Source organism: Salvelinus sp. IW2-2015, linkage group LG4q.1:29, assembly GCF_002910315.2.
Source record: "Salvelinus sp. IW2-2015 linkage group LG4q.1:29, ASM291031v2, whole genome shotgun sequence".
Lineage (NCBI taxonomy): Eukaryota > Metazoa > Chordata > Actinopteri > Salmoniformes > Salmonidae > Salvelinus > Salvelinus sp. IW2-2015.
In genome coordinates, this window is record NC_036842.1 from 64733417 (window position 1) to 64748412 (window position 14996).

The 14996-nt window shown below is 40.7% G+C and overlaps 3 non-coding genes across 3 annotated transcripts; 1 reads left to right on the plus strand and 2 right to left on the minus strand.

Moving 5' to 3' along the window:
- Window positions 1-2961: 2961 nt before the first annotated feature.
- On the minus strand, window positions 2962-3033 carry trnad-guc (transfer RNA aspartic acid (anticodon GUC)). The gene has a single exon. It is a non-coding gene; the product is annotated as a tRNA-Asp (tRNA).
- A 214-nt stretch (window positions 3034-3247) lies between these two features.
- On the plus strand, window positions 3248-3320 carry trnav-cac (transfer RNA valine (anticodon CAC)). Its single transcript has one exon. It is a non-coding gene; the product is annotated as a tRNA-Val (tRNA).
- Window positions 3321-14493: 11173 nt separating this feature from the next.
- Window positions 14494-14566, minus strand: trnav-aac (transfer RNA valine (anticodon AAC)). Its single transcript has one exon. It is a non-coding gene; the product is annotated as a tRNA-Val (tRNA).
- Between the last annotated feature and the right edge of the window lie 430 nt (window positions 14567-14996).

Consider the following 14996-nt stretch of genomic DNA (forward strand, 5'->3'; position numbering starts at 1 on the left):
TACATAATTCCTRGKAGCTGAAAATGTCCCAGTTTTTCCATGGTCTGCATACTCAGACATGTCACCCATTAAGCATGTTTGAGAAGCTCTGGATAGACGTGTACAACAGCGTGTTCCAGTTCCCGCCAATATCAAGCAACTTCTCACAGCCATTGAAGTGGAGTGGAGTGAAACACCCTCTCATCACTCATAATTATGTAGGGAGACTTGAACAACACCTCAGAGTGTATAGCGGTGAAGTTTCCTGTTAAGCTATGAATATCAGCTACGTCCAACTTTATCTGTCTATTTGGAATGAGAATCAATGTGTTTACACAGCGGGAAATGCAGAAGTATTTTMTTTTTCGCTATGATCAGCTCATMAAAAATGTATGAATACAAACTTGAAGCCTCTGATCACGTCAATTTAGCCCACGGTTGAAACTCCTGGACAGCAGTTGTGAGTAGCCTGATTGTCCATTGCATATAGTCAATTTTACTTTGACCTGTCCTGTTTTTAGGATATGGTGTTTGTTAACATGTCAGCCCGTTTTTTATTTGATTGGGCGCCATTTAGGTTAGGCTATTTGATCTGAGAAACTTGCACGATGTAAAATGTGTAATTTTATCTCCAGCCTGTAGGCTACAGAAAAGGCTACATTGTCTTTCTACCATAGGCTAGATCTGCTACATGATTTGTTAGATAATTCTGGAGCGCCATAGCAATGAGTTTTTTCAACAGCACCCTGGAGAGGCGCGCTGGGAATTGGCAATATTTTGCGCCCCTGCCTTTGACATAGTGGGCACTGGTTATCACAGGGCGGCTTCAGCACTCACATAAAAAGCCAATATGYCACTGGTTGAGAGAAATTGTTATTGTTTTAGGGCAGAATTAGTCTGTGAGTTTTTATATGTTGGAGGTGCGTCTTGGTCAGCCGCCCGCATCAATCTGCCTAATGGGTGGGKCCGGTCTTGGATTCAATATAGCTTCAAAAATTATCTCCCGATATGTAACTATACATTTTATTCCCCATCACTACAATATAACGTTGTGGATAAAGTTTGGAAGGAAAAATTGAGATTTTGTTGTAAAAAAATGTATTATCCTTTAACAAAACAATTTTACAACATATATCAATATCAAAATAATTTCCATATGAACACATTTTTTATAATTCATTCTAAGTTAAATTAACTTCTCCCCAACTTGTCTCATTGAGTCAGAACAAAGTTTTGGCCAACTCAAAATGTGAATTTCACGCGACAAGGCTGTGGAACTAGTTACAAAAGAAATATTTTTACAGTGTATATTGGAGATATAAAACTGTGCCAATTGTCATTCATAGTGCTGCCACTACTACATTGCAAATCATGAATCCAAATACAGCACAGTGGATGACAAACTCCATAACAACAAAGGAAAGAGGAGAATTGAAACCAGGTCTACCGCGGCCAGACAGAGATACTGACCACTATACTAACACGGATTGGCCCCTCGCAATCAAATAACMAAAAATTATTCTGACACCGCTCAGTCAGAGAGGCAGAACCAATGGGAATTACAATTTATAATAGAAAGTCTGACATCACGTATCTCCCCACCTGAATTAGGAAGAGTTCTTCTTCCATACATTTTATATATGTATTTTTGTAACTTCAGTGTAAGTACACTAAATAAGGTAAATATATTAGCTGCCTGTATGAAGCAAATTATTTTTTATTTAATTTATTTATTTAACCTTTATTTAACCAGGTAGGCTAGTTGAGAACAAGTTCGCATTTGCAACTGCGACCTGGCCAAGATAAAGCATAGMAATTCGACACATACAAMAACACAGAGTTACACATGGAATAAACAAAACATAGTCAATAATACAGTAAGAACAAAAGAAAACAAAAAGTCTATATACAGTRAGTGCAAATGAGGTAAGATAAGGGAGTTAAGGCAATAAATAGGCAATGGTGGCGAAGTAATTACAATATAGCAATTACACACTGGAATGGTAGATGTGCAGAAGATGAATGTGCAAGTAGAGATACTGGGGTGCAAAGGAGCAAGATAAATAAATACAGTATGGGATGAGGTAGGTAGATAGATGGGCTGTTTACAGATGGGCTATGTACAGGTGCAGTGATCTGTGAGCTGCTCTGACAGCTGGCGCGTAAAGCTAGTGAGGGAGATAGGAGTCTCCAGCTTCAGAGATTTTTGCAGTTCGTTCCAGTCATTGGCAGCAGAGAACTGGAAGGAAAGACGACCAAAGGAGGAATTGGCTTTGGGGGTGACCAGTGAGATATACCTGCTGGAGCGCGTGCTACGAGTGGGTGCTGCTATGGTGACCAGTGAGCTGAGAAGGCGGAGCTTTACCTAGCAGAGAATTGTAGATCACCTAGAGCCAGTGGGTTTGGCGACGAGTATGAAGCGAGGGCCAACCAACGAGAGCATACTGKTCGCAATGGTGGGTAGTGTATGGGGCTWTGGTGACAAAACGGATGGCACTGTGATAGACTGCATCCAGTTTGTTGAGTAGAGTGTTGGAGGCTATATTATAGATGACATCACCGAAGTCGAGGATCGGTAGGATGGTCAGTTTTACGAGGGTATGTTTGGCAGCATGAGTGAAGGATGCTTTGTTGCGATATAGGAAGCCGATTCTAGATTKAATTTTAATTATATTAGTAAGCAATGTTTTACAATTGGTTTAAACAGAATTGTAGTAGTAGTAGAAATAAACAGTAGTAGTATTAGAAATAAACAGTTAACCTATACATCTAATCCTGTAGTTGCAGGGAATTTATTCCAGCACTAAATGGCGATGCTCAATATCATAATTTTCATTAAAGGAATAACATTTTAATGCTGAGATTTCATTGATGAAGTACTAAGAAGAAAAGGTAATTGATTGAAAGTGATAAGGGTCTAGCAAACTGCGTAACGGGCAACTTGTGGGTAATATGATAAGGATGTTAGGGAAAAAGAAATTCCTCCCCGTCGGGGAATTGAACCCCGGTCTCCCGCGTGACAGGCGGGGATACTGACCACTATACTAACGAGGAGTGACCTATCTCCTTTCAGATTAGTTGACTTTTTAAATTTGCATAAAGTAAAAGGCGTTTAGTATGTAAATAATTTATATTTGTCATTCTCCAAATAAAACCATTATATATGGAATGGGATACAAAAATGCGGGTCCATGATCCTGGAGGACAAAACACGTAAATGTACAACAATGACGCATAAGACAGTGTGTGGCCAAAGCTATAATAACTRGTTTCCGTAGTGTAGTGGTTATCACGTTCGCCTCACACGCGAAAGGTCCCCGGTTCGAAACCGGGCGGAAACAATTTTGTTGATCAGTCGAATTATATCTATTACATTTTTAACGAAACTATTAGTGAAGTGACTAGCTGGAAATGGCAGCTTGCACCGATGCGACCAATTAACATTTTTACTCGCAATGTCAAAGGGTCACAAAATGCGACTAGATGCCCACGTGAGGGTAGCCTCGTGATATCTTTCAATATTGGCCACCATACATTTTATATTTTTGTGATATATATAACTATAACTGACAAGTATGAGTGGTTTAGGTTCATTTCCCCATCCTTTGTGGGCTCAGTCAAGTAGTAGAAGGGCGCATTTGCCGATGTACTTTTAGCTGATGTTTACCCTGCAAGCTACTGGCAGAAAATTGTACAGTTGACTAAACATAGTAATAAGTAGACCCAATGTACTATTTTCTCCAACCCAACGTAACCTACCTAACAAAGTTAGCAAACATTGCCCTTTTTTCAACATTGTTTTTAATAGTGTTTAATCGCGATTGCTGCTGACAGACATGATAGGATWCATTGATTGATGAACCATGTCAAATTGGCTAGCTAATAACAGATCACATCAATATGGCTAGTTAACAACCTAACTTTCAGCGGATAAACAAGATGGCTATATTTGCTTGCCATCTATAGTGGCGATGACAGTAGTYCGACTGACCATTTATCAGGAGGAGGATTTGTTGACGTCAAGCGCTTTCCAAAATCCTAATCTCTGATGAAACTAGCTACATGYCAAATGGATAGGCTACCCTGTGTATCTGAAAATGGGTCAATAACGTGATATGCATATTTTGGTGTCTGATTTAAAYATTTTCCAAAATCAACAACCAATTTATACACATGTTATGTTATGTAACTATGCCCTTTCTCTTTTATTGAGTCTTAAAAGAGTTAATGGTTAAATKTGAAAAAACTAACTTTCGGTGTTCTAAAGTTTAGAAAAAAGTTATACTTTTTATTTTATTTTTTATACTGTCCGAAGACAAATACAATCTATATAAATGTTAATAAAACATCTAAAATCATAACACAACTGTCAAACGATTATTCTGACTTTTTTTTTAAGGGTCTATTGCACTATACGTCTGTATGGGTAAGATAGTTTAGGCAGAAAGGTTTTAAATACTTTAAATACTTTTGTTCGGAAAAATAGCCTTCATGATTATCATTCGGTGCGACGGTCATAAAGTCACAATTTTGCATCAAATCACATGATGGTACTCGTGTGACATCATGAAGATGCCTGTGAGCTTCCCTTTGGTGAAGAATAAAGGTTATTTCCACTCCCTGTCAGGTTTACCCCAAAAATCTGATCATTCGGTGCAACCGGTGAAAACATTTTTTTGGGGGGGGGGATTATCTGAAAATCGTCTATTTTATTTCGATACTCAAGATACATACTTGATGTCAAAGTCAAGTGTTCACATGGGTGCAAAAGCAGTTGCCTCTAATACATGTTTATGTAAGAAAAATCATATGTGTAACCAAAATGATCATTCAAGTCACCAGAAATTCCGGTTACACCATATGACTAAACGGTTTCACTGAATGATGTCAATATGTTTGTCTTTGTATTAAGTTATCTATTAATCTATATATTMATCTATATACACATCTCCTTTTAAGTAAAAACACAAGTGTTTGTAGGATAAAGGAGTTGTCAGTTTATTTTATSTATTGTAGTGCACATCAAGCAGCTAATACTGAAAATATGTTTAAGTAAATAACTACTATCCTATCTATATATACAGTACCAGTCAAAAGTTTGGACACAACTATTCATTCAAGGGTTTTTCTTTATTTTTACTATTTTCTACATCGTAGAATAATAGTGAAGATATCAAAACTATGAAATAACACATATGGAATCACGTAGTAACCAATAAAGTGTTAATCTTTGCTTTGATGACAGCTTTGCACATTCTTGACATTCTCAATTTGCAGATGCCTTTATCGTCAGGACACAGATTACTGCTGACTCAGTTGTAAATTGGCCACAGAAATCCAGGTGTTCYACTTTGGGGGGAGTGGACAGCAGGCTACAATCCATACAATTGTGGTGTACAMATCAGAGGGAAGCCAGTCCTACGCCACCATATCTGTCTCCCTTAGACATGATAAGAGAGCAGTATGGGCTAACCTGGAGCCTGTCCTAAGAGATGTCAAGAACAAGAATCCACAAATCATGACACTCCACATGATGAGTGATGGTCCCGTCAGCCAATACAGAAACAAGGAGAACATGTACCTACTCAGCACTCTGCCGTATATTCACAGTTTCAAACAAATCAACTGGAACTTTTCTGAAAATTCCAGGAGAAGGGGGCACCAGATGGCGTGGGTGGGGCTGTGAAACGTTGTGCAGACAAACACATTCAACGGGGGAGGATGTGCAGACTCCCAAGGAGCTCTTCGAACTACTCAAGAAGAGTGGATCGAGCATTAAGTTATTTTGGATTACAGATGTCACTAATTGCGGTGAAGCTGTGCCAAACAACTTCGCTGGAGTTAAAGGAACCATGAAAAGKGCTTTATAAATACGTTTTATTGATTTATTGATTGATTGAGGTCACCTCCACAGTGGCAGGGAAAATAAAACACAGTGAAGTGTCTTGCTTCTGCAGCAGACCAAGCAACACCTGTTTCAGTGCTGTAGAAGTGAACTTCAATGAAGAACAACATAAGGAGAAAACCATCACTGATGAACAGCAAGATGAAGCTGCAGCTTTGGCCAAGTCAACGCTGAAAGTCTAGGCAGTTTTGTCATTGTCAGCTATGAAGACCGCCCCTTTGTAGGCCAGGTGCTGAAGGTGATTGGGAGGAAGTGCAAATCACTTGTATGCAGGAGCATGGAGTGAGGAATGTTTTTGTCTGGCCCCCTGTGCCAGACATTACCTTCTACTATATGAAGGAGATGTGAATTCAATGATCAGTGAGCCCGAGCCCTTCAGCTCAAGAGCATCTCGGCTGTCTGACACAGACTGGGCTGCTTTCATGTCACACTAGTGCAACAACATCAAACACACTGTTTTAAGAATGCAAGTTTTATTATTTTCAACTTCAATGAGTTAGTGTTACAACCTTTGCTACAAAGYTATAATTTCTTTGTCTTTAATGTTTGAATCTTATGAATTGTTTACACAAACTTTTTTAATTCTCATTTTTAATCTTGCACTGTTCTGCACAAACTTAATCACATCTGTTTATGTTTTAATATTAGAAATATAAAAACTTTATTGTCCACGCAATGTATGTTTTTAGAAGATATTGCGCAAACATTTAACTTTTTCTTAATATTGTAATGTAGAATAACACTTTTTTATGCATTTTATATTTTAATGTTTGAATGTTGAATTACTGTATTTCAGTATCTTTAATATACATTTATTACAATGATTCTTAACACTATTTTTAACATTGTTTGAAAAAATCATCATAAAGCACCATTTTAATCCTGTTTTTAGAAGTTCATTGTCATGTTCATGATTAAATGTTTCTGTGTGATACTCATTTGAGTCACCTTTGTGATATTTCACTAAGCATTAAAGGCATCATTGTTGTTGAATAAGAAACCATGTTTACTTGTTATGTGTGTGTGTTTGATTAAGAGGGAAATAGAGAGAGATCTGMCCAAAAAATTACACCATAACAAAATACTCATGCGGTGTGACCGGCAATGATCATTCGGTATAACTAGTGTTATTAATGTTTAAAAAACTATTCAAATATGTTATTGTTTAAAAAATCCAGAAAGAAGCTCAGTCTATAAGAGAAAAATTMATTTCTGTAAAATGTTATGGTTTTCTCATTTATTTAACAGAAGTTGTAGTTGACAGTCATTCAAAATGAGGGGTGGTCCAGTGAAAAGTGAAAAAACAAAGATACAGTATAATTTATATATATTTTTATTTCATGGTGGCACCGAATGACTTTTTAGGAGGTCAATTTAACAATAGCATAAAAAAACGTGTTTTGCGACAAGCTCTGAATGTGAATGTGCACTCAAGGGTACATTAAACGTATCTCAAATTAAATAGTTTTCCCTTTTCAAATGTTTTCACTTTTGAAAACCTTATACGTCATTAACCCAAATACATTATTGATGTTTACTGATCATGAAAAACATGCAGTTACTTGCTGTATAACTTTGATAGAGCTAAATGCAGTGTATAAAATCTGCTGTCTCAGCCACTGCCTGACACCTAGGGAGTACCCCAAGGCTCAATCCTAGGCCCCACGCTCTTCTCAATTTACACCAACAACATAGCTCAGGCAGTAGGAAGCTCTCTCATCCATTTATATGCAGATGATACAGTCTTATACTCAGCTGGCCCCTCCCCGGATATTGTGTTAAATGCTCTACAACAGGGCTTTCTTAGTGTCCAACAAGCTTTCTCTACCCTTAACCTTGTTCTGAACACCTCCAAAACAAAGGTCATGTTTTCACAACATTCACATTTTCTTCTGACGTCACTTCCTCTTGAACTTGCAGACGTGTTGCTGTGCGTTTTGTTGCCAACCTTACTTTGCTAGCTGACAACTTTACGGTTTTTACTTTTTAATTACCGTTTATATTTTTAGTTTTTCCCTCACAACTTTTTTCCCTCATTCAACTTTTTCACTCCGGACGCTTTATCTGGACATGGTTCGTCAGCACCTTCAACAGCCGAAGCTAAGTAGTAACATTAACATGATGCCTTCTAATTGCAGTCGCTGTACTTATAATATACAGGAGAACGATCGCCTTACGGCGAGGATAGCTGTGCTGCAAGCCCAGTTTCAGACGCAATCGTTAGGCAAGGGTAATTTCAGTGTAGGAAAGGATGAAACAGCGTCTGTGCCACCAGTAAGTACAGATAGTAGTATAAATCCCCCCGCACAGTCCCCGCAGCCGGACAACTTTCTCATGGCTTCTGGAGGGAAATGCTGTAGGAATGCTCAACTGGTGTCGCTCATTCAGCCGACAGAAATTTTCAACCGGTTTTCCCCATTAAGTAGCGAGTCGGAGTCTGAGGCCGAGTTCTTCTCTGTCTCGTACTCCTCCCGTTACGGGGTCTGAGACGCCGAAGCTTCCCACCATTAGCTCTGACAAATTGAAAAACCCTAGTCATTGGCGACTCCATTACCCGCAGTAATTAGACTTAAAACGAATTCACCCAGCGATCACATTACTGTTTACCCAGGGGCAGGGCTACCGACTTTAAGGCTAGCTGAAGATGGTGCTGGGCTAAAGCTAAAACTGGCGAGTGTAGAGAGTATAGAGATATTGTTATCCACAGTCGGTACCAACGATGTTAGGATGAAACAGTCAGAGGTCACCAAGCGCAACATAGCTTCAGCATGTAATCAGCTAGAGAAGATGTGTCGGCCATCGAGTAATTGTCTCTGGCCCCCTCCCAGTTAGGGGGAGTGATGAAGCTCTACAGCAGAGTCTCACAACTCAATCGCTGGTTGAAAACTGTTTTCTGCCCCTCCAAATGATAGAATTTGTAGATAATGGCCCTCTTTCTGGGACTCACCCACAAACAGGACCAAGCCGTGGCACTGCTGAGGAGATGACGGACCGCCATCCTAGCTGGAGGGATGGCTCTCATCTTATCTACCAACAATAGACAGGCTCTAACTCTCTAGCTCCAGCAATTGAAATAGGAGTGCAGAGCCAGCAGCAGGCTGTTTAGCCCAACCTGCACAGCTTAGTGGAGTCTGCCACTAGCATAGTCAGCTGAGTTCAGTCTCAGCTATCCCCATTGAGACTGTGTCTGTTGCTCGACCTAGGTTGGGGCAAAACTAAACATGGCGGTGTTCGCCTTAGCAAAATCTCACTAGGATAAAGACCTCCTCCATTCCTGCCATATTGAAAGAGATCGTGAACCTCACATCTCAAAATAGGGCTACTTAATGTTAGATCCCCCTTCTTCAAAGGCATGTTTTATAGGTCCCAAAATAACTATCACTGATCATAATCTTTGATGTATTGGCCTGACTGAAACATGGCTTAAGCCTGATGATATTACTGTTGTTAAAATGAGGCCTCACGCTCCTGGTTACACTAGTGGACCATATCCCCCGTGCATCTTTTCCAGCAAAAGGCGGAGGTTGTTTGCTAACATTTACGATAGCAAATTTCAATTTACAAAAAGAAAAATGACGTTTTCGTCTTTGAGCTCTAGCCATGAAATCATGCAGCCTACTCAATCACTTTTTATAGCTACTGTTGACAGGCCACCTGGGCCATATTTACAGCGTCTCCTCACTGAGTTCCCTGTAATTCCTATCGGACTTGTAGTTCATAGCAGATAATATTTCTAATTTTTTTTGGTGATTTTAATATTGTTCATATGAAAAAGTCCACAGACCCACTCCAAAAGGCTTTTGGAGCCATCATCGACCAGTGGGTTTTGTCCCAACATGTCTCTGGACCCCTACTCACTGCCACAGTCATACTCTGAACCTAGGTTTTGTCCCATGGAATAAATTGGTTGTGGATCTTAATGTTTTTCCTCATAAATCCTGGACTATTCGGACCACCAATTTTATTACGTTTTGCAATGCGCAACAAACTAATCTGCTCAGACCCAACCAAGGGAGCAGTCAAAAGTCGTGCTATTAAATTTCTTCAGAGCAACCACAAAGATTTTCTTGGATGCCCTTCCAGACTCCTTTCTTTCTTACCCAAGGGACGTCAGAGGACAAAAATCAGTCTAAACCACCTTAACTTGAGGAACTCAATTTAACCTTGCGGCAATACCCTAGATGCAGTTGCACCCCTAAAAACAAAACATTTTGTCATAAGAAACTTTAGCTCCCTGGTATTACAGAAAATACCCGAGCTCTGAAGCAAGCTTCCGAAAATTGGAACGGAAATGGCCGCCACCACCAAACTGGGGAAGTCTTTCCGACTAGTCTTGGAAGACAGTAACCGTGCCAGCTATCAAGAGCCTCACTGCTGCTCGATCATCCTACTTTTCCAACTTAATTGAGGAAAATAAGAACAATCCAAAATTTATTTTTGATACTGTTGCGAAAGCTACTAAAAATCAGCATTCCACAAGGTTGAGGGATGGCTTTCACTTCAGCAGTAATAAATTCATGGAACTTCTTTTGAGGAAAAAGATCATGATCATTAGAAAAGCAAATTACGGGACTCCCTTTAAATCTGCGTTATCCTCCAAAGCTTAGCTGTCTTGAGTCTGCACAATCATGCCAGGGACCTAGATCAGAGAGACACTTAAGTGTTTAGTACTATATCTCTTGACCACAATGATGAAAAATAATCATGGCCTCTAAAACCTTCAAGCTGCCATACTGGATCCTATTCCAACTAAACTTACTGAAAGAGCTGCTTCATGTGCTGGCCCTCCTATGTTGAACATAATAAACGGCTCTCGTATCCACCGGATGGTTGTACCAAACCTTCACTGAAAAAAAGTGGCAGTAATAAAGCCTCTCTTGAAAAAGCCAAACCCTTGACCCAGCAAAATATAATAAACTTCGGCCTATATCGAATCTTCCGATTTCCTCTCAAAATCTTTAGAAAAAAGCTGTTGCTCAGCAACTCACTGCCTTCCTGAAGACAAACAATGTATACGAAATGCTTCAGTCTGGTTTTTTAGACCCCATCATAGCACTAGACTGCACTTGTGAAGGTGGTAAATGACCCTTTTAATGGCGTCAGACCGAGCTCTTGCATCTGTCCTCGTGCTACTAGACCGTTAGTGCTGCCTTTGATACCATCGATCACCACATTTTTTGGAGAGGACTGAAACCCAAATTGGTCTTACACGGACAATTCTGGCCTGGTTATTAGATCTTATCTGTCGGAAGATATCAGTTTTGTCTCTGCTGAATGTTTTCCTCTGACAAATTCAACTGTACATATTCGGTGTTCCTGCAAGGTTCCGTTTAGGACCACTATTGCTTTTCCAACTATATTATTTTACAACTCTTGCGGGATGTCAATTCGAAAACATAATGTTACCTTTCAGCTGCTATGCGGATACACACAAGCTGTACCATTTCAATTGAAAACCATGGTGAAGCCCAAATTGCCTCGCTAGAAGCCTGTTTCAAGACATAAGGAAGTGGATGGCTGAAAACTTTCTTAACTTTTTAAACTCAGACAAAAACAGAGATGGCCTTGTTCTAGGCTTCCCAAGAAACCAAAGAGATATTCTGTTAAATCTGAACAATTGATCTTGATGGTTGTAAAGTCGTCTCAAAAAATAAAACTGTGAAGGACCTCGGCATTTACTCTGGACCCTGATCTTCTCTTTTGACGAAACATATCAAGACCTGTTTCAAGGACAGCTTTTTTCCATCTACGAACATTGCAAAAATCTGAAAATTTTCTGTCCAAAAATGGATGCCAGAAAAATTAATCCATGCTTGTTACTTCAGTTAGACTACTGCAATGCTCTACTTTCCGGCTACCGGATAAAGCACTAATAAACTTCAGTTTAGTGCTAAATACGGCTGCTTAAGAATTCATGACGACAAACCAAGAAATTTGATCAATATGTAACTCCAGTTGCTAAGCTTCCCTACCACTTGGCTTCCTGTTAAAGGCAAGGCTTGATTTTCAAAGTTTTTACTGTTAACCTATAAAGCGTTACATGGGCTTTGCTCCTACCCTATCTTTCCGAGTTGGTCCTGCCGTACATTACCTACACGTACGCTACGGTCACAAGACGCAGCCTCCTAATTGTCCTGAATTTCTAAGCAAACAGCGTGGAGGCAGGGCTTTTCTCCTATAGATCTCCAGTTTTTATGGGAATAGTCTGCCTACCATGGAGAGACGCAGACTCGGTTCTCAACCTTTAAGTCTTTACTGAAGACTTACTCCTTCAGTAGGTCATATGATTGAGTGTTAGTCTGGCCCAAGGAGTGTGAAGGTTGAACGGAAAGGCTCTGGGGAGCAACGAACCGCCCTTTGCTGTCTTCTGCCTGGGGCCGGTTCCCCTCTCTCCACTGGGATTCTCTGCCTCTAAACCCTATTACAGGGCTGAGTCACTGGCTTACTGGTTGCTCTTTCATTGCCGTCCCTTAGGAGGGGTGCGTCACTGAAGTGGGTTGAGTTAATTGAGGTTGATCTTCCGTCTGGGTTGGACGCCCCCCTTGGTTTGTGCTCGTGGTGGAGATTCTTTGTGGCTATTATTCGGGCCTTGTCTCAAGGATGGTAAAGTTGGTGGTTGAAGATATCCCTCTGGTGGTGTGGGGGCTGTGCTTTGGGCCAAAGTGGGGTGGGCGTTATATTCCTTCCTTGGTTTGGCCCTGTTCCGGGGGTATCTTCGGATGGGGGCCACAGTGTCTCCTGCACCCCTCCTGTCTCGCCTCCAGTTATTTATGCTGACAGTTAGTTTAGTGGTGTTGGGGGCTAGGGTCAGTTTTGGCTATATCTGGAGTAATTTCTCCTGTCTTATCGGTTGTTCCTGTGTTGAATTTAAGTATGCTCCTCTCTTAATTCTCTCCTTTTCTCTTCTTTCTCTTCTCTTCGAGCGACCTGAGCCATTAGGACCCATGCGTCAGGGACTACCGGGCATGATGACTCCTTGCTGTCCCCATCCACCAGCCTAGTCCTTGCTGCTGATCCAGTTTATACTGTTTCTGTCCTGCAGGCTTATGGAACCCTGACCTGCTCCACCGGACGTGCTACCTGTCCCAGACGCTGCTGTTTTCAACTCCTAGGAACTCGTCCTAGAGGATACTTCTTTAATAGTCGCTATGAAAAGCCAAACTGAGCATTTACTCCTGAATTATTATTTGACCATGCTGGTCATTATGAACATTTGAACATCTTTGGCCATGTTCTGTTATAATCTCCACCCGGCACAGCCAGAAGAGGACTGGCCACCCCTCATAGCCTGGTTCCTCTCTAGGTTTCTTCCTAGGTTTTGGCCTTTCTAGGGAGTTTTTCCTAGCCGCGCGCTTCTACACCTGCATTGCTTGCTGTTTTGGGGTTTTAGGCTGGGTTTCTGTACAGCACTTCGAGATATTAGCTGATGTACGAAGGGCTATATAAAATAAACTATTTGATTTGATTTGATGTGGTTTGGTAAGAAGAATGCCCCTCTTCCCACAGGTGTTATTACTACCTCTGAGGGTTTAGAGCTTTGAGGTAGTCACCGCTTACAAGTACTTGGGAGTTATGGCTAGACGGTGCACTGTCCTTCTCTCAGCACATAATCAAAGCTGCAGGCTAAAGTTAAATCTAGACTTGGTTTCCTCTATCGTAATCGCTCCTCTTTCACCCCAGCTGCCAAACTAACTTTGATTCAGATGACCATTCCTCCACCCATGCTAGATTACGGAGACATAATTTATAGATCTGCAGGTAAGGGTGCTCTCTAGCGGCTAGATGTTCTTTACCATTCGGCCATCAAATTTGCTACCAATGCTCCTTATAGGACGCGTCACTGCACTCTATACTCTTCTGTAAACTGGTCATCTCTGTATACCCATTGCAAGACCCACTGGTTGATGCTTATTTATAAAACCCTCTTAGGCCTCACTCCCCCTATCTGAGATATCTACTGCAGCCCTCATTCTCCACATACAACACCCGTTCTGCCAGTCACATTCTGTTATAGGTCCCCAAAGCGCACACATCCCTGGGTTGCTCCTCTTTTTAGTTCACTGCAGCTAGACTGGAATGAGCTGCAACAAACACTCAAACTGGACAGTTTTATCTCAATCTCTTCATTCARAAACTCAAGCATGGGCACTCTTACTGACAGTTGTGGCTGCTTTGTATGATGTATTGTTGTCTCTACCTTCTTGACCTTTGTGCTGTTGACTTTTCCCAATAATGTTTGTACCATGTTTTTGTGCTGCTACCATGTTGAGTTGCTAACATGTTGTTGTCATGCTGTGTTGTCATGTGTTGCTGCCTTGTCAAGTTGTTGTCTTAGGTCTCTCTTTATGTAGTGTTGTGTGTCTCTCTTGTTTTGATGTGTTTTTTGTCCCATATATATATATTGTATTTCTTTTTTAAATCCCAGGCCCCTTCCCCGCAGGAGGCCTTTTGCCTTTTGGTAGGCAGTCATTGTAAATAAAAATGTGTTCTTAAATTAACTGACTTGCCTATTTAAATAAATACAAAAAATAAAATAATAAAAATGTGGAAACSTCATGTGGACCGCAATGTGACGTTTTAATTGATATCCACCTAACGGMATGAGAAAATGTTTCCGCCCGGTCTCGAACCGGGGACCTTTCGCGTGTTAGGCGAACGTGATAACCACTACACTACGGAAACTGTTTTTAGTAGCGACACATAATGATTCTGGTCACAACCCCACTACCCTTAATAGTCAGGTGGGATACTAAACCCTATAAAAATTGAACATATTGTAAGTATGACCATTTTTWAAATATATAAAATGGTTAAACGCTAGTAAGGAAGGGCAAAAGTCTGGCCTCTCCGTCGGGGAATAGAACACCAGTGTGACAGGCATGGATACAGAMAAGGTTGAGTGGACTGGAATTAAATTGGCCAGTTCCGAAGCCTTTCAGGTTGCTTTGATATTGAGGTGTAACCTACAAACAAAACCACAACTGAATATGATTACAATTTTGGCTACTATTGCATGTTTTGGTGTCTTTGACTTTGAAGACGTTCATCTGGGTGATATACACTGGAAACAAAACAAGTCGAAACTGGGAGGGACAACCTGAAGATTGCCCAA